This window comes from Neolamprologus multifasciatus, chromosome 3, assembly GCF_963576455.1.
Source record: "Neolamprologus multifasciatus chromosome 3, fNeoMul1.2, whole genome shotgun sequence".
Classification (NCBI taxonomy): domain Eukaryota; kingdom Metazoa; phylum Chordata; class Actinopteri; order Cichliformes; family Cichlidae; genus Neolamprologus; species Neolamprologus multifasciatus.
The window spans coordinates 13,752,974-13,775,599 of record NC_140441.1 but is presented as its reverse complement, the minus strand read 5'-3'; the positions used below and the strand labels follow the sequence as shown (position 1 = coordinate 13,775,599).

The window sequence follows — 22,626 nt, the reverse complement described above, 5'->3', positions numbered from 1 at the left end:
CTATTTAAATATCCTTACCCACGCTTTGTGCTCGACTGTAAAATTAGGATTTTAATATCTGCTAACGCTCCATCGCAGACCTGTTTCCATCTGGCCTCCTTTAAAAGGACACAAACGCAGCAGAATATTCAGTTGAAATTGAAAACTATTAGGCGTGCCCATCTTTATATGCATGCATACGTGCAATCCAAATTAATTTTCATTCTGTCTTATTTTGTTTATGACCCTTCCGTCTGCCTCATCTCTCTCTCTCCCTCACATGCCATCTTTTTACAAAGACCAATGAATTAATGAGCTACATTTTTATCATTGAAACTGATGAATTACTCTGATAGATTAACAGGAAACTGGATATGCATAATATAATCAAAGTGTGTTTGTGTGTCTGAAAAGAGTGGCTATTCGTGCTGCAATGTAAAAGCACCAGTATAAACCAGTCCTTCTGCACGAGTCTGTGCGCATGTCTTTACTGTGTGGGCATGTCCTTTTTGTCTAACAAGGACAAAAGCACTTTGATTATTATGCCCAAGCCTTGATCTACCCCTGCAGTGATGCATCACACACACCCTTATCTTTGACTTCTTACTTCAGTCTCTGCAGCATTTCTTTCTCTAATCAAAACTGCAAACGGATCCATTCACAAGTATGTGAAAGAACATATTGTTCTGCTGAACAGACTCAGCTCCTCCACTAGTTCTGATGAAGTCAGTCCAATGTATTGTATATTGCATGAGACTTGTCAGCAATATTTATAATCATATATGAAGCAACAAAACAAATCCACATGCAGCTGTGAGGTTTGTAACTGTAATTCTGCCCCTTACGGTGGACCAAAATCTGACTATAAATTTCTGGTTCATAAATCTATCAATTTTAACAAGATTCCCAAAACCGACTGACCTGCAGCCTCAAAACATCACAGATCCTCCACCATGTTTTACAGATGGCCTGTAGATGTACCTCTGCTTCTGACCTGCCACTTTTTGTACATTCAGTTAAAGAAATCTGAGCAAACTGTGTTTTTGCGGCAGGATCTTTGCAATAAAGCGCCTACAGTACACCTTAAAATTGTTTTGAAAGTTGTAATTAAATGATTAGAAAACACTGGCTGATCCCTTGATTGAGGTGCCTTTTTTATTCTTGAATGATTTAAAGGTCAGTGTTAAGTGGTTTAGCACACAAACCAAAAAAACAAAAGAAAACATTCCTCTGAAAATGTCAGCTGCAGGGACTGGATTGGCTACTTTATACTCATTTTCAACATCTAAAGATAAAGGGTACCACACAAAATTTGTCCCTTCATTTGTTTTCGTTAACCAATCAAATTGAAACTACAAAGAGTACTCATCTGTAAAACCATTAGTGGATTACAATCCCATAGATTACACCTGCTGTCCTGTATGTTATCCAGTACTTATCTTGTCCTCTCACCATCCCTGTCCATCTTCTGTAATGCTTGTAGTTGTTGCTGCCATTGGTATTACTAAGTCTCAGACAGCACTTTCAGTTCAAATGCATATTTCTGTATGAGCTGACTGGAAATACAGTTAATTGTGTTGCTCCCTGGAGGCCAGATTCATTAAAAACAATACTTATGTTACATGGAGACCTAAGCCACAGTTTCTCTGACAGCCTGGGAGCCAGCTTTTTGAAAACATGCTACTGCTTTCATCCAATGAATGCTGGCCTCACTGACCACTGACAGCTCTCACTGTGGGGGATCTAAATTAAGTACAGATGTGGACACACTGGGATTTAAACTCAAAATTACACTCTAGCACTGCTGCCACGCTATGACTCAAGATGAGTCATTTTAGTCTGTGACAGCTTGTGGCACGGGTCACACGAGCATGCTGAACTTTTGTGCTAGACCGACTTAGGATGGCAACAAAGTCTAAGAGTCCAGATGGTCCAAATGGCCTCTCTCAATATAGTACAATTACCCCATTCAGGTTAATTAGCTGATTAGCGTTTGAGCTGTAGACATATTTTAGGGGATACTGTCGGCATTTTTAACACCTAGATCAAAATGTCACTTCCAAGTTTTATGAAAACATTTCATTTCCTCATAAGATTAAAATTTTACAAAAAAGGTAAAACTGGTAAACATTGGTTTGTTACATTGTTAAATCATAATACTTCCAAGTTACACCTGTGCACAAAACAAGGACATTATAAGAGCATAACTGTTTAGGCTGAAGTCCTTAAAGAGAACAATGTGAACATGACTCTGGAACCACAGTGGCAGAAAACCAAAGATTTTTCTTTTTTTAATTGCTTTAATACTGATATAACATCCAACTTGTGCGCTGCAGGATCTTTGCACTACTCTACAACTACACACAACGTGCACCTTTTTTGCTAAACTAGCACAAAGTGCTTATGGTGCCCTGATATTCAAAACAAATCAACACCTAAAAACTGAACTGAGGACAATCCGGGATGCTCCGATGTTTGCAGCGTAGATAGCAATGCCACAAATTGTATTAGTGCATGGCTTCTGTTTTATAAACTGTTATGTCAGGTGTCCCTTGGAATATATGGTGTTAAGTTAGCCCACAAATTGAGTAAATTCAGTCTTAATACCCCGAGGCTTAGGATCGTTAAAATATATTAGTATTCATCTTGTACCCGGACTCAAACTGAGCAAATGTATTCTGACACCCCAGGGCTCAGACTGATTAAAATATATTAGTACTAATATGTGGGGCACAAACATAAACAGGCCACGGATCCCTGTAAGATGTCTGCCTACAGTATCTTCTCCACCTCCTTAGCCCAACCTGTATTCCTCTGTGCCAACATGAGCAGGATGGCGGCGGTTTGTTGACACGTGCATTAGCTTGACATTATGACAAACATTCACTCTGGCTCCTAGTTCCTCCCAAATCCTCCTCATTACCATCCTCTCCTCATCGTGCTCGTCTCTCTCAGCCAGCGGCTGAAGATAGTGTCACAACTGCCACGCGTCTGATTTAACAGTGTGAGCTCTCATCAGACCATCTCCCTCACAGTCTGCATTCCACCATCCAAGCAATTTCTTCCATCATCCGTTGCTGTCATCCCATCTCAATCGCTGCCCCTTCCTCTGCCTTGTTAATACGTTCGAGGCAAGACGAGACATGTCAATGGTGAAAATTATTGCATTTATCAAGAGTTATTCTTGCCCTCAAGTTTACTTGACATAACGTAAAGCTCATCTTCAGCTTTTGAGTTTTGCCAGAAAGCTCCAGTTCACAGGCCTCCTCCATCATGCACTTTTAGTCTGGGTACCCACTTCACCATCCTCTCCAGGATCACTCCGTTGTCCTCGTTTTCTTCTTTCCTCAAATACTCCAGGCTCTTTTCACCTCAATCTATCCCCAAGAGTTTCTGCTCACTCTTTTTCCCCCCCATTTGAAATCCATCTGTTGATGGAAGCATTTCTGTCCTTGCAAGTGCTCTTTCCTTCCTTTTGTTAATGCTATAACAGCCTGAGCTATTTTGCTGTTGAAAAACATTGTGATACTCGTGAGTTTCTGTGGATCCTGCCCTTGCTGCCACTTCTCCCTCTCTTGTAGTTGCACCATCCTCTTGTCCTTTTTTCCGTGCCATCGCTGTGTCATTGGACAAACCTTTGTGATTCTTTTCTCTATTCACCCCTAAAATATCTCTTTAGCCTCCTGCGGCTCCTCTGCCTTTCCCCTTCCTCACCAGCTCGCCCGCACAGTCACAACTGCTTTATACTGTTATAAAAATATTTTTTTAATTTTTTGTGGCTCCGTTTGTTCAACCCTGGTTCTTAAATGCCTGCTTGATTCTTTTTTGCACTGTAATCATCATAATACTTGGTTTCTTCACCATCTCATTTCCTCCATAAATTTCAATCATTGCTCATTTTCACTGTCTCCATCTCTCCAAGATATCCTTGTTTTTCTATTTTTCCATTTCAGTAGATGTAAAAGTGACACGGTGACACTTTATTTTCTCTGGGAGATTAACTCTTTAAAGCCGGTCGGAGCGGGCACGCTCCATTTTGCGTAACCATTTTTAAATCCCGGTAGCTCTGCAACCACGTAAGCTAGCGCAATAATTTTTTTTGCATATGAAACCAGAGGAGTTGTACTTACATCTTATGCCATCAGCTTGTCCTAGGTCACGGTTTCCTTCCACATATAGCTTTGCAAAAATTGCATAAAAAGCACTTGCAGCAACAAACGCATAATATTCCAGAAACACGCTTTGACGATCCAATCATGACTTTCTGCGTCGTTTCTGGGATGCTTAGGACTCATATTGCACTGCTGGAAATAGTTTATTTTGATGCATATGCTGTTTTTTTGCAAATTTGCTCTATAATATTTATTTTAGTTTTTCCTGCAGTGTATAAAAATTAATGTATTTCAAAAATAAAACTATGAAGACACTCAAAATAAATTTCCTGTGGTGGGAAACTATTTTGTGCAACTTTTTTGTATTTACAGTTTTGAGGGATAAGCCTCTTAAATTTCTCTAACTAGAAATATATGTTAAAAAAACAAAAACTATTTTCGATTTTTTTGTAGTTTATTGCAATTTTTTTGCAATGTATGTAATTACTATGCACTTAATGCAGACATATTAAAATTTGGCCTATAATCGTTGTATTGATGTATATCAACTTGAAATGCTCCCAAAAATGGCACTACAACATGTAAAAATATAATATAAGCTCTGGCGGACTTGGTTCTATGGTAGGTCTTAAAGGGTTAAGAGAATCATTTGTCCTACAGGTTACAGCTAAAAGTAACTGCTCTGCCATATTCTGACCTCAAAGGGTTAGTAGTGCCTGAATAATATTTGTAATGGTGAATGGACTGGTTCTTCTATAGTATTTTTCTACTCTGAGCACTCGAAGTGCTTTATACTACATGTGTCATTCACCCATTCACACCCATTTATACCAGCACTTTCTATACTTAAGTACTTTCTATCCAACATTCACACAGAGTGTGCAGGGAGCAATTTGAGGTTAGTATCTTGCCGACTGGAGCAGCAACCTTCCAATTAGTAGATGACCTCCCAAGCTACAGCCAGGGAAAGGAAAGGCTTGCAGCACCTGGTATTCCCAGGTGGTCTCCCATCCAAGTAGTTACCAGACCTGCTTAGCTTCCAAGTTCAGATAAGATCGGTCATAATCAGGGTGGTATCGTCGTAACCTGCTGTCCATGGTTTTAGTCTTTGCCTTTACATGAAACCTAAACCTGTGCACGCTATGTCCAATCTGTATCTTTAGATGTTTTTGTTTTCTCCATATGCTCTTTCCTTTTTTCTTTTTTTTTAAATTTGCAGCCTTTATTTGTAGCATTGTAATGTTTACATATTTGGTTTTATTCTTTTGGTCAGACAAAATCAAGTACATTATGTCTTTGAGTGTGTTTGACTCGCTATCCATCCAAAGCAGGTTTGCTCTGCCCATTTCACCATGGCGCCTACTCCTCGTTGTCCATCATCCTTCAGTACTTCCCCATTCCATTACCCTCTTCTCCTCTGCCCTATCCCTTTTCCATTTCATCATACCATTCCTCATAGTTAATTATGACTAACCTGCCTCCTCTCCAAGTCTACCCACTGCTCAGCAATATTCACATCAAATAATCTTTTCTCCCAGTCCAGGAAGCATGCACATGTAGAGTGGAGCTAAAATTAGTGGAGCTCCTGCCCCATATCACAGCATATGTAGCCACTGTGGTCCATGTTGAATTTAAGTGAAGCTTTGTCTCATGTTATTAGACTCTAATACAATCCCACAGGAAACATTGAAGCAAGACACAGAAACATTCTCCCAACTTTAAGTATCTCTCACTTTTTTCCAAGTGCCCTGTGTTTCCCATCTTAAAGTTATAGCTACCCTCAAAAGTTCAAACTACACATCAGGTTGATGCAGCCCACAATAACTGAATGGATTCTCATACTACTAAGCACTTAATACAACATGCCATAATCACCTATTCACACGAGCACTTTCTATGATTTTAAGTGCTACCTAACATTCACACATTAATTGGAGAGCAATGTAGGGTTAATATCTTGCCCAAGGATACTTGGCATGCAGACTAGGATTGAACTACCAATTATCCGATCAATAGATGACCTGCTCTACCTGCTGAGCTACAGCCACCCAAAGTGGCCACCTGGTGTGGAAGGTTATGGCGTAGGGTTAAAAGAGGGTTCTGGAAATGCATGAATCAATTTTTTCTCCCATGTTGAACGTGCGCAAAATTTAAGTTGCACATCAGGTACACAGCAAATTCAAAAGTGTTAAATGTTTTGGTGTTAGTAGTCTTAGAGTTAATTTTACTCTAAGTAGAGTCACATTCTTTTAATGTAACTCTGAGGTGTAAAATAATAGTAGTTAAAATCGAGTGTTAAAAATGAGTGTTTCTATTTCAAATCTGGAGGTGTTACAATGGAAACATTAACTCTTGACCTCTTAACTCTGAACTCCTACAGGGGCTATGACACCAATAGAGTAAATTCACAGACTCCGCCCCCAGCACGGCTCCAATCGAAGCTGAAGTGAAGCCGTAATCAGAACATTTTGCTCTACATATTTGAGTTGTTTGCCATGCTTGGTAAGTCATGCTTTCAAAGATTGTTTCAATTATTGTTATTAGCTTTTACTTCTGTGGCTCTTTGGAGTTGAGACAAAGCTGTGTGAAAGGCATTAGCCATGTTGCTCGGTGATAGCATAATATTCTGTTTTAGCTAGCTGAAAGGTATTGTTTGCGGGCAAATACCACAGCCTTGAAAAAAAGCTTGCATGTGAATTTTCAGTCAAATTTCTTGGTCAAATACACTTAAAACAATGTCTAGAATGTGAAATGTTGATATAATGGTGCTACTTGAAGCCTGAAAACGATCTCCCATAAAAAACGAGCAAACAGCAGTAGCAGACGTCCTGACTGAGTTCTACGTTAGCATTTAGATCCCTCCAGAGTTTTGTGCACACGGTTTAGGTAAAAATGAAAAAGGTTGAGGTTTTACATTTAGTTCAGTATTACCTGTTGTCTGTGTCCTTGTCTTTTGGGAAAATACTTTACACAAGTAATGGCTCAAAAAGGATTCCTTTTTTTTTTTTTACTGTGCTGCAATTGATTTGTGCCATTAATTAGTGTCAACTAATTTTTATTCAATCTCCACATAGGATATGCTTGTGAAGATGGAATATGGGGGAGAGCAGAAGTGCGTTGAAGTTCCACAAAGTGATGAATGAAGGACATGCATATTGTATTTTGTATTTATTGAAATAAGTGATGAGAATGCTGTTATTTGCATTTACCAGCTCACCTATGTCAGACCTTTTGATAAACGAAATTCTAATGAAAGTGAGAACATGTACACTGTTACATCTTTCAGAAAATGTTTTGAAATTGTGGTGCACAGTTCAGAATAAATGTTTTTCAAAAACCATTGCGTCTTTTTAGTAAATGTTTATTTCCAAAAGAAATTTCTAGAAGTTCAGAACCAGTAAAATTCCCGTTTTTTAGAATTAATTAGAAGATAACTCTTACGTAGTTAAACTAAAATACTCTTTGAGAGTTAATATATAAACTCTTAACACCAAGTGTTAAATTATCAACTCCAGAGAGATTTGGTGTTTAACACTAAATCAGAGTTAACATACCAACTCTCCAAAAAGAGTTAAATTAACACTCTCTGGTGTGGACCCATATAGACACTTTAAAAGTGTTGAAATCAAATCTGACAGTGTTAATTTGGACATGCTGGATTTGCTGTGTACAATGTGGTGTCAAATAACTTCGTTACAGAGACATGCCTGCTTGATTCTTTTTTGCACTGTAATCATCATAATACTTGTTTTCTTCACCATCTCATTTCCTCCATGAATTTCAATCATTGCTCATTTTCACTGTCTCCATCTCTCCAAGATATCCTTGTTTTTCTATTTTTCCATTTCAGTAGATGTAAAAGTGACACGGTGACACTTTATTTTCTCTGGGAGATTAACCAGATGAACAAACGGAGCCACAAAAAATTAAAAAAATTAAAAAATATCTTTTTATAACAGTATAAAGACATGTCTAAATAAATGTATAATGCCAAACTTTGCTTTGTGTTTTGTGGGAGCACCATAAGTCCCATTTTGGATTAACCCACTACCAGGCTTAGATTAAGCTTCAGACATTGTGGCTTCAATTACATATTTATAGAATATTTATCAGCAGTTCACATAATGATTGCATGCAAGTTGCGATTGATAATTGATAACTGTATCCAAGTGTTCTTTGCCTAAATGCAAAAACAATTACGTGTGTGCCAGGAGCAGATCGTGTACAGAACACAAGCTGCACACAGACGGGATGTTTGAAATATTTTTGTTTATCATCTTTATTCAAAAACAAAAGGCAGTGGGGACATGATTACATTTCCTTTAAATCATTTGTTTTTATGCTTTCTTCTATCCTAAATTCTCACACCTACACCACTTCCATTAGTCTCTCTCCCTTTCCACTCACGCAGACCATTTGGGACATGTCGCTAATTAACACCAAGGATGCTTGGTTGCCACGGGGACTGGTCGTAACTGGTGGCAGCACAATGATAAACAAATAGAATGTGTCATAAATGTCACACACAGACACACACAGACACCAGTTGTCTGTGGCTTCCCCCCCACCCTCGCATGCACCAACACACTGGCAAGCAAACGCACTCGAGCAGGCCACAAACATGGTTGTTAACATAACAGGCATGTGCATACATGCAAATTCTTGGCGAGAGAATTAAAACGCTCAACAACAACAACAAAAAAAAAGCACACAGACACACAAGTGCAATACTGACACACACGCACAGACTTTGAGTGTCACAGCATCGGCTTGCCATGTCTGGGGATGCGGGATGATTAATCACACTCTGTACAGATGGCCACACTGGGGAGAAAAAGGGAGAAGAGGAAAGCTGTCCTCTGTCTGCTCAGCATCCATCTCGCATTTTCTCTCTTCTCTCTCCCTCTACGCTTTTATTGCCCTCTGTCCCCACTGGTCTCCGCTGACCCCCAACTCCTCTCCCTCTCTGCAGCATGCGAGATTTATGAGTGGCTTTCAGAGACATGCCGTCTTCACAAGGGGTCGACATGACCGGCATTAGCTCCTTTTATTCTCTTTCATGAAACGCTCAAACAAACCCATGCACACAGGTAATCTTGCCCTCTCTAATCAGATCAAAGGATGTCAGCCCACACATCAGCAACATGCTCAAATCAAACTTATAAATCTGCAAACAAGAGCATTGCATTTAATTCCGCTCTCTCCATTAAACTCGCAACCCTGCTGTTCTATCCACAATTATGAAGCAGAAGTAAATAATCAGAGAAGGGTAATGATGTGGTCATACCAAAGAGAAAATGCACTGGCATACTGCTGAGTCACTCTCACCTGCAATTATTTTTAGACAAAATAGGAAACTGCAAAGCAGGTCGTAAAAAGTAACAGTATTCCTATGAGGAGGAACGCAGCTTCCTTTGGTTAAAACAACACAATTGTGAAACCTCAGTTTGAGTCTCGGCTTTTCAAAGAGTTAAAAAGATATTTTTTTATTTTTTTATTTTTTTTATCCTCAGTCCTGTGTATCACCATCATCGAGCTCAGCACCACACACTGTCACAGCACACCAGAGACATCAAGCCGACTTCACTTTGGCTTTGGGCTTACAGGGCACCGAGCAAACTCAGGTGTCTTGAGGTTTTACTTTATTGTAAAAATGAAAGGTCAGAGAAATTTTTATTGAAGAATAATGTCTCTGCTGAGGTCCTCTCCCCCTGCTGAGTTTCTGAAACAAAACAAAAAAGACCATAGAGCAAAGAGAAGCGAGGAAAGGAAATGATGTCTCTGAAATGAAGAGACCAGTGGGGACCAAATACATATTGGTGGACAAAGTACACCTCGTCGATTTTTAGGATTTTGAGAAAATAACCTGGCCGGACTCAAACTGAAATTATGCCATGGCAGGAAATGTTTCTAATTATAAACCAAACAAAAGTTATGCTCACATGATATGAAGCTATAGCTATATCTGTTAATATTGGCTAAATTATGCAACCTATATATGTTAATAAGAAATGTCCATGTGACATCATCACCTTTAATGTGCAAACAAGGAAATTAAACAACACCCTGCTAAATGCGGCATTTCTCGGCTCAGTCATAATCCGTCGAGCATTTAACGCTGGAACATTTTCAGTTTACCGACTTCATTCCTGGATGAAAGCAGCGACATGGCAGTAACGTGTCAGCGTTCAGCCATTACTGTACATTACCCATAAACCTCTGCTGCACAGGTATCGGCTGCTTTCAGTATGACCTAACATCAGGCTCCATTTGGTTTATCGCTTACAAATACAACCCTGTAAAGCACGTCGGCGCCAACGGCTTCCAAGAAAAGCATTTGCAGAAGGTGTGGAAGTGTTTCATTCATTTCATACATGACCTAGGGAAGTATCACATACACAGGCTGAGAAAACACTGAAACAAGAGCGGGAGTTTGCTACTTCACAGGCACACCAGAAAAGTAGTGAAAACATCTGTGGGATGAGGAATGGACACTTTGCAACCTGTGAGCCTGAAGCAAGTACATTATCCAGGCAAACCTGGCAGAGAAGGGTAGAGACAAGAATGTGAATGGGAGCTAATGGGGATATTATGGAAATAGAAGACAAATGGTCGAGCTGTAGGGCTGGAGCCAAATCCTGCAGCTATCTATTCAACATGGACACGATTTTATTTTGTTATCGAGTTCTTGTCTGGTTCACAGAGGGTTAGGTGAACTCAAAACTTCCTGACAGAATACATAGTTTAAACCAAAGAGGCTTATTAAACGTTATTTAACTAAATAATAAAAAAGACTAAAAGATGAACAGTGAGTGTAGGAGTGTGTGCATCCTCAATTTAAAAAGGAACCTCGTTTCCTACGTCGCTAACTGACAGAAGAGTTAATCTGGCGTCAACAGGTAAAGTTCATTATTGCTGACATTTAAAGTGCCTGATCAATGGTTTTGCTGGAGCCTGGAGCAACAGCCCATAATTCAAAATGAGTTAGAGAGATTTAACCGCAAATGCAGCATATAAACAAGAACAGACGGCAGCTCTCAAAACAGGAACGACGCGAGATCGCCGAGTGTATATTTATGCACATTGTACGTGGCAGTGAATTAAATGAGCCCTGGCTTTAGCCCAGTCTCTCATATTACACGTCACATTAACATGGATGGTTTCACGTATAGCATATGGACTAGATAAGAGCTTTAGTCAAAATCCAATTCTTGCCCAATTGCTAATGTTCGGTCAAATTTTAATTTAATTGCCTTTATCCCAGCAATATTCAAAGAAAAATCTGTTTAACCAGCATGAACAGTCCTAACCCACAGCCGTGAAACAAATTATTACATTCCCGCCAGTGCTGTACATTTTCGCTCATTACGTCCAACTAAAAGAGCCCAGCCACTGGTGGCGTCTGTGGATCAGCCAAACAGGGATGGAAAATGAGTTCGATTAGGTGTCATTTCACAGATTATTTTTATTCTTTTCTTACAGCGTCTTCCATTTTCCCCATTAATCCCCCCCTTTTCTGTCATACACAACGACTGGTTGCCTTCTGCAAAATACTACTTATACTGGTATAACTGGCCTGGATTACAGGAGCTCCCAAAGTCCTTGTGAATTTAGCATTTTACACCACATAATCCGCTAGCAGCGCAGAAATATTTTAGCTTTTTATGTCAAGGCACGGCAAATCCAATTTCAGTGAGGGGTATCATTTTCTGTATATAGAGGGAAAAGGTATAAAGTTTGTGTCAAAACACACTGGCCACAGTCTTCTATGAGTTCAATAAGGTTTAAAAAGTCACACTGGAAAAGCAGCAAGAAGTTGTATTCAATTTCTTTGCAGCAGGCTCTGCACAGGTATGCAGTCAGTACACTCACTGCTCTGCGGGCCTTTCTGTACAAGTCAGCACATGCCACTGCTGGACAGAGACCTGCACTATGAAGCAGTGATGCCCATGTAACATCAGGGTCACTGTTTTATGGATTGCTTTTACTGGGGTAAATCACAAAAGCATCTAATGCTCCTCCAGAGAAAGTTATGTTTGAGATAAGAGATCAATAGGTATGAAGTCATCTTCTACTGACCAATCGATTCTCTATAAAATGGCATCACTATTTCTGGAAGATCCCTCTGTGCATGGACAGCAGAAAAATTTCTGCAGCAATCATTTCTTCACAGAAGGCCGCGCAGGTTTGGATTTTTTCCCCTTAAGAACAAACACCTTAATTTAGAAACTGCATTTGATGATTGATGACACATTTGACATCAGGAAGGGGTCAAAGATTTTTCCACAACACCGTACCAGATAATCCATCAGATACTCCTGTGACTAAAAAAAAAAAAAAAAAAAAAAAAGAGATCTAGTCCAGTGTAGTGACAACAGCACCTAAAGTGCGCACATATTAATGCAGTATTTATTTTTCTAATATTACAGTTTCATCATCCTTTATAAAACTCACCCACTCTGCTGCAAGTACACTAGTCCATCTTTGTGGTTGGTCAGATGCTGCCAGCACCATCCCTTTCATATGAATGCACAGGGGGAAACCGTGGAATAACTTAAGTTGATAACCAGCTTCATGTGGCTGCTACGCCCAAAAATTGCTTTGGGTATGCTGAACTTGTTCATAGTACAGGACCCTGATCTCTGCTCTTCTAAAAACTCACTATGTTGAATTTCAATCAGTACCATATCCCTTTAATAGTGTCAGACGTTCTTCGTGTGTTACAACACTAATGTTCCCGTATGTTTTCATCTTTTTAAATTCGATTTCTGTCTTTAATGTTGTTTTCCCCCCTCAGTTTCAATATTCACCAACAAACATCTTTAACTTAAATTACTGTAAATTGTTTATTCCAATTTTAATACCGTTTGAAGCTTTTAAAAATAAATCTCTTCATAGATGTCTGTATTTCATATTTCATTCAGTAAGAACAGCCCAACCCAAACCCAAAGGGGAGCTTTATTTGAGGATTACCAGGAGTAAAGAAAATACCTTCACAAACTAGCCATATTAATTGATAAAGACCTTGAACAAAAAACCAAAAACAAAACATTTGTATGCCTTTCAGAAAGAACCCTTGGGTTTCAAAATACTCAGTTTTGTTGCTGTATTTCATGGCGGTTTCTATTCTGTTACATTCTTTTCCTCCATCTCTGCATGCTACTACCGTCTTTTTCTCCAATAAAAATGGAGGTCTGCAGGGACATTTCACAGCCTAACAGGGAGAAATAATCAAAAAGGACAACATACTAACACAAACCTCCTACTCTTTTCCCCTTTTGCTTGTTAGTTCCTTAAGCGATTTACAAAAAATAAAAGTAAAACAATCCTTGTGCTTCCTAGGTCACAATTCCTTCCTTTGACTACCTCTTTGCTCGACCTGTCAACAATCCCTCCCCTCACTTCTGTGGCTTATTTCCCCCTCTCACCACCCTGGAGTCTGTTTGCTTTTCTTTCAAGCTCTTTAAAGTCGGTTTCCAGACTTAGACTTTGTCCCACGCTCACCTTTTCCAAATGCTTGCCGCACGCTTCTCGGTGCAGCACAAACTCACTTCCTTCACCTCATCTCTCCTCGCGTGTTTATTCTATTTATTCTTGGCTTTCCGTCTCTTTTCTGTTTATTCTCTCTCCTGCGGGTAGCGCATCATAAACACTGCTTATCCCGTGGCGATTTGAAGAGCCTCTTTTTAATGCAAGCCAACTGTCACACAGAAATGTGCACGCACACCTCTAGCTATGTGACCGAGCCTTTAAAGCGAGCTGTACATCAGCGACAGGAAAAATTCACTTCCAAAGGCCCACACGAAGGAAAAAAACCGCATGCAGCTTGAAGCAAACGAGTCTGTTGGCGCAGTATCAAATAAGTTGGGTACAATTCACATCCATGCAGTCATGTTATAAGCTCTCACACACCCCATCACACTCTTAGATGTTCACTTTACACAAAACACTGTAGGGTGTGTAAATGGCCACTTCTGGTGATCCAACTCTGCATTACTTCTCCAAATCTCTCCATCTTTTGATCATCCTCTTCTCATTTCCACCTCTTGCCGTTTCAACATGTTTCCCCCCACCCCCACTCCACCATTCCACCCGCTGACTGCATGCGTCATCGCCCCCTCACTCTTTCCATGTCTGTCTGTCCATTCCTTTCTTCTCTGCCTTTACTCTTCAGAGGGCTCTTCATTTCAGTGGAACGATGGATGAGAGACTGGGCCATCTGCAAGAGCTGATAAAACCACCCGCACACACACAGACATACATACCGATGCAGAAACAAGGAGAAACTCATACAGGGATGTTGATGCATCACTAAACCTGCGAGTGCACACACACTGACACTCCACTGAACACAAAGGAAGGGGGAAAAGCAAACAACATCCGACAAGACGACATGTACAAACCGACAACAGCCAGGCAGCAGTTATGTAGGACACGTGCGCTGAAAAGTCTAGCGCATATTCTGCATGTCAAGAGGGAGAGGAATAAAATAAGCCCAGAGAAATCAAAGACCTGAAAGTAAATGCTTTAAGTTCCGAATCTACAGGGTGAGAGCTGTGGAGTAAAGAAGGACTAGAATTTGAGTAACTAAGGATAGGGATGTGTGAAGAGAGCGAAACCGAACAAGAGTGGGGGACAAAAATGCAGCAAGTGGGAGAGGTGGGATGAATATAAGGAGTAGATATGAACAGCCTGCAGGGCAGATTATGTAAAGAGAAAGAGGGGGGTGTTGACGGGATGGTCGGCACATCCAAATCTGATATCTGGGATAAACACTGAAGAAAAGCTGCTGTACCACATTCACATGGCTGGATCAGCTCAACCGTTTTGGTGTCCGAGGAACTGAAAATTCAACTACGCTCATTAGTAACATATGCACATCTATACTCAGTACACTCATCCATTATTAATAGATAGCATCTTCATTATCAAGCTGAGCGATATGTGATAATCATGTCATGTGTTCTGGGAAATCGGTGGTATATTTCGGCTTCCGTATATTTCAGTTCCAGCTAACTGGAGGAAGTTTCATGCTTTAACTACTCACATAAACTCTGTTATTTCAGTGAAATTCTCCTTTTCTGCCCCCAAAAAAGAAAAGGCAACTGAATGATGTGCACTGATAGATACCGGCTCTGCATTATAATATGCCAGCTCATTTCAATGTTTGAGAAACAAAGGCGTGCTCAGACTCCTGTCATGCTAATGCAGGGCCATTGGAGGACACAGGGGACTTTCAGGATGGCTACTGGAGAAAATAATCCTGAGAGCCCTCTTCAGTTGTTCTGCTTTGCAATTAGCATGCAAAGAATCACTTGTCTGCCAGTCCAACTCAGTAGCCACGCTCTCAGAGGAAGCATGCGGCTGCTGTCAACAATACCAATTAAAAGGTGTGACTTTGCCCAAGAAAATGAGGTCAGATTAATATTGGGCTTCATTCACAAACAGTGAGTTCATGCACAAACCTGAGGTCCATCGATATCATCTTATCAGAATTTATACTCAGATTCCTTTTTGGTTGCTCATCAGTTTCAGAAAAATCATTTTTAAATCAGCCTCAAAAGCATAATGTAGGCTTCAACACACTAGCAGGCATTATCTTATTTATAAATATGACCATTGTTATTGATTATAATCACATAAAGTCTAGCTTTTCATTTCCAATCCCACTGATCCTGGAGGATATGGTTGTTTTCCAATAACTGCCTCGAGTTTCTTATCTTGGGCTGACAGATCAGGTGGTCCTGTTCCTCCACCTGTTTCTTCTTATCTCTTTTCAATATATCAGCTTTGATGTACAAAGCTTTTCTATTTTCACTTGAGCATCGAAGGTTAAACAACGTTCAACGTCTGTGTTATTTCAGCTCGTCTCGTCTCGTGTCTCCTCGCTCATGCCTCCATTTCTGTTTCCTCAGCTGGACTTTCTCGTGTTTTTATTTTTTGTGATTGTCTTACAATATTTGCATTGTGCGGTTAGCTTATTTCCCTACATAGAGAAATGGTGCGCACAAATAAGCCTGTCGATTTCTAATGATTGGTATTCACCAACATACATACGGTGGCAAAACCTAAACTGACCACTGCACGTTTCATGACTTATGGTCATTTTTTGCATGCACTTCTTTTTGCATAAAGAACATTTTCATGCACATATTAGTGAATGCAGACCCACTGTGATTCAGCTGGCTTATTATCGCTGTTCTGCTTTGGAAAACTGAAAGTAGGCATTGTGATAAATGACTAATGAAGACACCTGCTTTACTTGTTCCATGCATCCCCAGTCAAAACATGAATAAATGTGCTTCACCACACTTGAAGCTAATAGTTGTCTTTACTCTTACGCACTCGAGAAATGAACAATCTTGATTTTATTGTCATTTGAGACTGGGTATTTTATCATTACACAGCTTCAAAATCCTCTAATGAAAAGCTCAAGTTTCAGGTTATTGCTGTCTTAAACATTAATGCCCCTCTTTTCTTCTTAGGTGCTAGAAACGCTCATTTAAAGTGGATAATCACTGAAAAACACCGAGTGTAGGCGTAATTTCTCATTTGATGCCATTTTAGACATTAAAAACTCAACCGTCTCCATCTGTCTTTAAACAAACATCTTTTACAGGGTCAGTCGCAACTTTTCCGGTAAAAATAAAAACTTCCTCAAATTTAGTCCCAATGAACTCGAGCATCCTTCAGTAATGTTTCATCTGCACAAACAAATGAGCTTGTCTGAAATCAACAAACACATCTGCCTTTCAATTACACGGTAACAGCAGGAAGATTAAAGAACAAATTACATCAAATTGTGGGAACTGTTTTTTTTAATGAATAAATAACAAGATGAAGTTAAGCATCAGAAAGCTCTAACATTATGAAGTTCTACAGGAGAAAGTGCCTGAACAATCTCAAAAAACTACTTCCAGAGTACTTCAGTTACTCCAATCCCCTCGCAGCCGATGCAAAAAGGGAAACTACTAAAGAGAAACGAATTTTTGTTGCTAAATTAAACACTTTCAATATGCACTGTGTAGGAAAAATGTACAAAATGTAAAGGTAAGCCTTTCCTAATGTACTGATTTCCTGAAGTATTGATTCAATAATGCAGTACAGACATGGCACTCGATGTAACCATGAAGTATTGTATTATATTAATACTAGATGTGTGAACACATGCAAGCATCCTCCATAGAAAATGTAAGACTGAGAAAGAACACAGATAAGAGCTGTGAATGCACAGGGTGCAGAGACAAAGTAAGACATTGAAAACAGGAGGAGAGAGAAAATGACAGCCAGGTATGAGAAGAAAAACAAAATGACAAATAGTGCAGCGTTAAGGAGCAAAGAGATGAAGTATACTGTGAATAGAGTGAATGGGAGACCAGGTGTGCACAAAAGCAGGAGGGAGAAAAGGGAGGAATCCGATTTAGACAAACGAGTAAGGGAGAAGGAAGCAAGATGGAGGAGCGGGGGACTAAGTGATAAATAAGGAAAAGATTTCCATAGAGGGGATGAAAGGAGGGAGAATGAGTGGAAGGATAGAGAAAGGAGAAGTGTTTAAAAGATGTAGAAATAAATGAAGAGGAGGTGGATAAGAAAATAAACAGAACGAGCGTTTAAAAATTAGATGAAAGGAGAAAAACTGGGGGAAATCTGCAAAAACTAACGAGTGACATGAGAGTGAGGTGCAAAAGAAAGAATAGGAGGTGGAAATCAGGTATGAGAGAGGAAGAGGCAAAAATAGATGGGGACCAATGTGACAAGAAGGTGAAAGAAAAGGTTGAAAGAAATATGAAACTGCAAAAATCAACTAACAGAAGAGCAAAAGACACGAAGCAGGTGCACAGGGGGGGAAATGAGAAATGACAGAGAAAGACGGAATAATAACTAGAAAGAAATATAAATATGAAACTGAAGAGAGGAGATGGGAGGGTGATAGCGAGAGTAGATTGAAAACAGGAGGAATGATAAATGAGAGTTAGGAGAGAGGGAGGATCAGCTGGAAAAACATAAACGACAGGAATATGAGACGGCAAGAAGGCTTGTCAACAGCAGGGAATTTCAATTATAGACACAACACACCTGTGTGCATGCAGCACATCGACGTCTGAACGCGCTGCACACCAACACTCCCACACACCTGCATGTACAGTCTAGATCACATACATAAACACAGAGGCAGAAAACAGGGGGAAACTGATAGTGGCAGCAGGAAGTGAGGAGGGCAGATGGAAATGGATCCAGGAGAGGGTGAAAGGGATAATAGAAGGGAAACAATACAGTGGGAGCAGAGAAAGACGCAGTATAAAGGAGAAAAGGATGGCAACTACCACACTGGTCGAAAATATGGAGAGAGAGGTTCCTGTTAGGATACACACTCACCTGACATTTTGTTAGGTACACCTACTCAACTGCTCATTAATGCAAATGTCTAATTAGGGAAATCACATAGCAGCAAATGCACGTAGGCATGGCTAATACAACCTGCATCAGAATGGGCAGGAAAGGTGATTTAACTTTGAACGTGGCATGATTGTTGGTGCCAAACGCGTTGGTCTGAGTATTCGAGAAACAGAATAGCTAGACTGCTTCAAGCTGATAGAAGGGTTGACCCCTACTCAAGTAACCACTTATTACAATCAGGGTATGTAGAAGAGCATCTCTGAACACAAACCTTGGAGCAGATTTGATGCATTATGCCTTCATAATGTGAAGATGGGCTAACACTTAGTTAAATCTTAGTACCAGGTAGAGCTGGGCGATAGAACGATAACGATATGTATTGCAAAATAACTTTTTCTCGATAGAAAAATTAAACTATTGCGATAGACCTCGCCGCTCTTGTCCTCTTTAAAAAAAAAAAAAAAAAAAATGAACAGCCAATCCAAATTAAGTAGCGCAGAGCCGAACCAATCACAGCTGCAGCGTCACGTCACGTGACTTGTTACGTACAGCACAAGTGCCAAGCCGCACATGTGTATTTGTTTGGGAAGCAGCCAGCCGCCGTGCTGCCCGGGTAATGGAGGAAATGAGTGTGCCGACTAGAGAAAAATCAACCAAGAGCGTGACCGAAGGTTACCGAAGAGAAAACAGATGATGGTTCCAACGCCGGAGAGATTGTCGAACGGAAGAGCCACAGAAGTTCCGTAGTGTGAAGGTATTTCTGCTATTTCAAGTCTGACAAAAACAGTAGCACGCACTGTACATTGTGCCGAAAGCAAGTCTGGAAATACAATAAAGCGGTGCATGCTCAATCTCTGACTGGAAGCGCTAATTCGTCATTCGGCTTTTGTCAGACTAAAGTAACTGTTAAAACTCCTTGTTGTATAGCTTAGCTTTTCAAACAGAGATTGAGAATTTCCTTTTAGTTCTCAGTTTATCTGATATTGACAAAATTTAGTCAATTTTGTCTGTTCTTCTGTAAAACAAACTAAGATTTATTTTTAGAATTAATATTTTGTTTCTAAGTGGAATTGACAATTTAGTCTGTTTTGTTTGTTCTATTTTGAAACTTAAACGCTTTAGTGGCTGCCTTTTGTGTAGTTTGCAATATTTGCCTTTATTTATCTGAAAAGGTCTCATGTTCCTTAAGCACATCTGCCCTGTTTAACTTGGGAAATAAATATTTAAATCAAAACAAGCTGCTGATTATTTCACATTTTACTTGTGAGCAACGGCACATTTAAATCTTACAAATATAGTTATTTGGCTTATATCGTGATATATATCGTTATCGCCTGAAATGAAAAAAACATACCGTGATATGAAAAAAATCTTATATCGCCCAGCTCTAGTACCAGGTGAGCTTTGTTGAGATGCCACAGCCTTTCAGTACTCTTGCTGACTGTGTTCATCCCTTTATAGTCACACTAAATCATCTCAAACTGGTTTCTTGAACATGAAAATGACTTCACGGTACTCAATACGGCTTCTATACACTCTCCACAGATCTCACTCCTATAAACACCTGCGGGATGAGGCAAAACAGTGTCCAGTCCAGCACAAGCAAGGCGTACCTAATGAAGTGTCTGGTGAGTCTTCGTATAAGACGAAGAGCTGCTTCTAAACTTTAACTTTCTTTAAAAAATACAAAAAAACAAAACATGTTTTCACCGTCATCAATTCTTCATTATCCCCAACAGCTACCATAAAAAGGCAGCAGCTCGTCTTCCTGGGCTCCTCCAGAGTGAAGACTGACGCAAACATTGTAATTTTATGTTTCAATAATTAAATATCTCAAGTCTGAATATTTTTTAGAATACACTGTGTGCATAGCAGAGGCAACAGCTTGTAGATGTGCATTCTTCTGCTGATAAACGCTCAACAAAAGGTGTAGTATAATTCGTGCTTTGTTTTCTCATCACTCCTAATGATGTCTGAGTGGTGGGATTTATGCCTGAAAACTCATTTGTTTTGTTGCTTCTTTTATTCCTCCGAGATGTATCCACTTAGTCCTCACTTTGTCGGCAGACCAATTTGCTAACATGAATTATTTAATTTGTCTCATTGTAACATTTTAAAAAAAGAGAACCAGATAATCACAAATGCTCTTATTGCTGGGAGGAGTTGTGTCGCTGGAAATTGAAGACTACCGAAGAACGGCAACGATTTAAAAAAAAAAAAAAAATCTATGCCATCGACTATCCATAACAGTCGGGGTTTTCTTTGACACCTGGAATCTGGAGCAGTTTAAGTGAAAATTGGGAGACAAAGCAGTTCACGATGTTCACTCATGCATATTTCCCCAATTTCAATAAGCTTTGGTCTCTGAATGAAAATAGATTTCTCCTGAATGAGCAACAGCAACCGAGTAAGAAACTTTGCTCACCGAGACTTTCTTGACTCAATATAAACACCGACGGTCTCTCAACATGTTCCATAGTGGTTTTTGTCAAATCATTAAAAAGATTTGCAAACACGATCATTTCCGTGCACATTATAAGCAAATATTTGGCTTTGATGAACAAAAATTAGCAGTGAAAAATACGAATGGAAAGAGGAGAGATGAGAAAGAGGTAGGAACGCAGAGTGAGGCACACCAAATGGATGAGCAGACAATTCAGTCGAGGGTAAACTAATAAAGGAACGGGAGAAATGTCACTTTGTAAAAATACAGGCTGGTATGGGCCTATAATTACCATGGTGATGAGAGGCAAAGATGGGAAAATGCTGCATTCAATGCATGAGATACAAAAACAGGGTAAAAAAAAAAAAAAAAAAAAAAAAAAAAAGGCATAAATATGATAAAACATATTCCTCACACAGCGATACAACAAACTCCGCCTGCGTTGACACCACTCACACGGGAGGAATCACCCCACCCACGACCTTCAAGGTCAAACCCTTTTTTCTTGGGAAATCACATCTTGTAGGACTGCATGTGTGTCTGTAGCCACAGAGCTGCTGGTTTGACTTCCTGCAGGTCTGGTGCTCTGGTCAGGGGTCCGGGGTGTTAACAAGGGGCAATGTGAACGTGCCCCTCACTCTGTTTTCTTGCTTTATGTATAATCCTTGTATAGTGCTGTCGGAAACCAAAAGAGATTGTTTCCTCTCGTGAAGTCACTGGACATTAGATGTGATCTTGCATCATCACATCTACAAACTGTATGTGTGGGAAACTCACATCCTGACTAATAAGTGCATGACACTGTTTACTGCACCAAATGTGTTCGTCTCTCTGCGAAGGAATGACTTGAATCTGCGTATAAAATAATAAGGTTACCATTATCATTACCAGTAATGCTGACCTCGACACTTTTTACTACCATTATGGAAAATACCGCTAGTCCTTGAGTTATGAGAGCACAGACCGCCAAGGTTACATCATTGCGTGTCACTGTGGGTATTAGTTTAGCAGTTTAATTTAATTTACTCACACAGCCTTGTGATTGGTCCGTTTTTCTTTCACACCACAAGTAGACTGCAAAGCCCTACACCAGACTTGGACTAATAACTTTCAAACTAGCTAAAATTACATTATAGCATCCTTAAGGCATCTAAAGATTATGAAGTCTCAGAAGTTTAATACAAGCTACACTGGATCCAATAAACACGGATGCAAAAAAAATAAAAAATCAGGCGTTCGCATATATAGACTGCGCGATAATAACATTAACGGCACAGTATTAATAAATAGCTATGTCAAACAGCTACATTTCCTTTGCTTGTTCTCTTCAACGGCAGCTTCTTCTCAAAAAACTCATCTGGGTTTTCCTGAATGCACATCTACTGGTTGGGCTGAATACAGTATTGTGCAGAAGTCTGTCCAAAGGGTTCCTTTGGACATTGACTACTTCTTCACACATGTGCAGTCCAGTCCTTGTAGCTGACCATTTTCAGTGTTTCTGGTTTTACTTGTTTGATAAGCTACTGACCAATGACTCATTCAAGCATGAAATGCATCCAACTCAAGAGATTAACTAGTGTTGCACCTTAAGGCACTTTGTTACTAAAAGCCTGTCACAACGACATTTGTTTCCATTTCTTTAGCTGAATTTTAAGCTGAACTTGAAATAAAACTATTCAGTTATTAAGTAAAAAC

General features: G+C 39.8%; 1 protein-coding gene and 1 long non-coding RNA gene across 3 annotated transcripts in view; both read right to left on the bottom strand.

Annotated features, from left to right (window-relative positions):
- Nucleotides 1-22,626, bottom strand: part of LOC146521716 (pyruvate carboxylase, mitochondrial-like) — a 316,433-nt gene that overhangs the window by 180,924 nt on the left and 112,883 nt on the right. The window lies entirely within an intron of this gene.
- The window catches only part of LOC146521720 (uncharacterized), a 46,657-nt gene that overhangs the window by 17,994 nt on the left and 6,037 nt on the right, over nucleotides 1-22,626 (bottom strand). Inside the window, exon 2 of the long non-coding RNA XR_014872076.1 lies at nucleotides 1-22,626. This exon is cut by the window's left edge and continues 17,994 nt beyond it. This is a non-coding gene — a long non-coding RNA (uncharacterized LOC146521720).